Consider the following 3,666-nt stretch of genomic DNA (forward strand, 5'->3'; position numbering starts at 1 on the left):
GGGGGGGGATGAATTAAATCCTCTAGCCTAACTGTGTTTCATTCTCCTGAGAATTAACAAAAGACTGAGCTGCCATCAGACGTCTATCCAGGACCCCTTAACACTTACATATTTGCCATTGAAGAAAAAAAAAACCATTTGAAACAGAACTCACCTAACAAAGAACTGGAAGTAAGAATGCGGAGGACTGTTTGGGTTGTTTTCTTTTCAAGTGGAGTCCTCTCTTTTCTGAGAGCTGCAGACTCACCAACAATAACAGTCTGTGAAATAAATTGAACGCATTCGTGTCTTCCTTGTTTTTCTCTAACAAGCTGTCCAAGTCTCACACGGCAATTGACCACAGCACTGCTAACTCATAGCACAAGAACAGCACCGCGAGTTGCTGTGGAGCCTTTATTTGTTGGTGGGGTCTTGGATTGCCAGCAAGTCGATTCCAATTCATGGCAACCCCTCAAGTGCAAAGTAGAACTGCTCCATAATGCTTTCAAGGCCATGGCCTTTTCAGAAGCAGATCAACAGGCTTGTCTCCCAAGGCTCACAGGGGTGGGTTTGGACTGCCAACCTCCCATCTATTTATTAGATGAGTGCTTAACCACTTGTGCTATCCAGAGATGGCCAACCTTTATTATGAAAGGGAAATACAGTCCAACAACATGGCTATTTGCTAGACAATTTGATGATACACAGTAAATCATATAGGAAGCAGAAATATGTGGTCCTGGGATGTTAGGGGAGGCAGAGGGAGGGAGAGAAGAAAGCCATTAATAGAATAAGGAAGTCTAGAAACCAAAAACCCCAACCCAATCCATGGTAGATTCCAAATCATTGAGATCCTACAGGACAGAACAGAGTTGCCCCTGTGGCTTTCCAGGCTGTAAATTTTTATTGGAATAGAACACTTCATAGGTTTTCAAATGAGAAAAGTATCTGCTCAAACCTCAGCTCTACCAATTGCTTTCTGACATCTATAGCAAAAATAATTAGCCTCTCTTGGCTTCAATGGCCTCGTTTATAAGAAGAAAAAACAGCTAACCAGAGTTGTATGGTGTTAAATATATGGAAAGATTATTAAAATAATGTCCAAGAAGAGATTGCTAGTATTGGTGGAACGATGGTTAAGTGCTCAGCTGCTAACCAAAGACCAGTAGTTGGAACCTGTTAGTGGCTCCCCAAGGGGAACAAAAAAGAAAAGGCTATCCCTTCAAGATTTACAACTTTGTAAACCCAATGAGGTAGTTCTGTCCTGTAGGGTTGAGTTGATATCAGATCCAAAGACGCATAAGAACAGCATTAATGCTGTGTCACTGTTACTAATTTATTTTATTTTACTGGGGGCTCTTACAGCTCTTATCACAAACCAGACATATATCCATTTTGTCAAACACATCTTTACGTATGTTGTCATCATTTTTTTCAAAACATTTTCTTTCTACTTGAGTCTCTGGCAGTTACTGATTTTTTTTTTATTACCTAGTACCTATAATACAAATTGACTGTGCAGAGGCATTCAACTGTGCGGCGCATAGGACACTAAGGATGGCTTTGAGAAGAATGGAAATTCCGGGACACTTCATTGTGCTCGCACGGAAACGGCGCGGATGAAGAGGCAGTTGTACAAACAAAGCAATGGAACACACGTGGTTTCAATTCAAGAAAGGTGCATGTAAGGATCGTATCCTCTCATACTTATCCAATCTGTATGCTGAGCAAATTATCAGGAAGCCAGAATATATGAAGAAGAATGTGGTATCAAGACTGTGGGAAGGTTTATTAACGCCTTCCATAGGCGGATGATTCGATCTTCCTTGCTGACAGAGAGAAGGACTTGAAGCATTTGCTGGTGAATAGCAAGGATTTCCGCCTTCAGTATGGATTACAACTCAAAATGAAGAAAACCAAAATCTTCTCAACTGGATCAATAGATAACATCATGATAAGCAGAGAAAAGGTGGAAGTTATCACAGATTTCATCTTGCTTGGACCCACTATCAATGCTTATGGAAGCGGCAGTCAAAAACTCAAAGAGCACGTTTTCATGAGGCCAATCAGCTGCACAAGATCTCTTCAGGGTACTGAAAAGCAAGGATGTTACTTTGAGGACTAAGAAACACCTGACCCAAGCTATGGTCTTTTCAATTGCCTCAGATGCCTGTGAAAGTTGGACATTAAACAAGGAAGGTCAAAGGAGGATGGATACATTTGAATTACGATGCTGATGAAGAATATGAAAAGTACTGTGGACTTCCAAAAGAACAAACAAATCTGTCTTAGAAGAACTGCAGCCAGAATGTTCCTTAAAAGCAAGGATAGCGTGACTTCTTCGCATGTACTTTGCACTTGTTGTCAGGAGAAACCAGTCCCTGGAGAAGGACATCATGCTTGGTAAAGGAGAGGGGTGGTGAAAAAGAAGAAGACGTTCAACAAGATGGATTGATTCCTTGGCTGCATTCAAACATCACTACCATTTTGAGGAGGGAATAGGACCTGGCAGTGTTTTGCTCTCTTGTACAAAGGGTCATTATGAGTCAGAACCAAGTCAAAGGCACCAAATAACAATACCAATATAAAACAGAGCCTATAAGCACTGAATCATACACTCCCCAAGGAAAAAAGAAGGGAAAAGCAGGAATGGGGCATTCGTGGTTCACTGGTAGAATTATCATCTTCCATAAGAGCTACATGGGTTCAATTCCTGACAAATGCACCTCAAGGGCAGCCACCACCCAGCCACCAGTAAGGTTTGTGCCTGGCTGTGATTCTGGACCAATTTCAGTGGAGCTTCCAGGCTAAATCAGATGAGAAAGAAAAGCCTAGTAGTCTACTTTTCCAAACAAGGGTTCCATATGCAACCAGTTATGGAGTGGATATAGAACAATGCATGTTTTGAGTTGGGGCCAACTGGTCACCAGCTGTCAACAAAGAAAAGGCATAATATAAGTCCCATTCTATTACCTTAGGCATTCAGTCTTCCTTTTTCAATGTCCTTTCTTTCTTTTTTTTAAATCATTTTATTGGGAGCTGCTACTGCTCTTAAAGCAATCCATACATCCAATGTGTCAAGCACATTTTTACATATGTTGCCATTATCCTTTTCAAAACATTTTTTTTTCTACTTCAGCCCTTGGTTGTCAGTTCCTCGTTTTTTTCCTCCCTTCCCTCCCCTCCCACCCTCATGAGCTCTTGATAAATTATAACTTATTCTTTTCATATCTTACATCATCTGCTGTCTCCCTTCACCCACTTTTCTGTTGTTGGTCACCCTGGAGGAGGTGTTAAAACATTGATCATTGCAATTAGTTCCCCCTTTCTTCCCCCTACCCTCATGGTATCACTACTCCCATTATTGTCCCTGAGGGATTTATCTGTTCTGGATTTCATAGGTCATGAGCTCTTATCTGTACCAGTGTACATGCTCTGGTCCAGCCAGATTTTTAAGGTAGAACTGGATTCATGATAGAGGGGTGGAGGTCAAGCATTAAAGAACTAGAGGAATGTTGTGTGTTTCATTGGTTCTACACTGCACCTTGGCTGGCTCATCCCTTCCTTGTGACCCTTCTGTGAGGGGATGTCCAATCATCTACAGATGGGTTATGGGTCTCCACTCCACCCCTGCCTCATTCACATTGATACGATTGGGTGTTTTGGGGGTCTTCTGATGCCTGATAC

The sequence above is a fragment of the Echinops telfairi genome, unplaced genomic scaffold (genome assembly GCF_000313985.2).
Source record: "Echinops telfairi isolate 266 unplaced genomic scaffold, ASM31398v2 ScPeMD7_18;HRSCAF=68, whole genome shotgun sequence".
NCBI classification, from domain to species: Eukaryota; Metazoa; Chordata; class Mammalia; order Afrosoricida; family Tenrecidae; genus Echinops; species Echinops telfairi.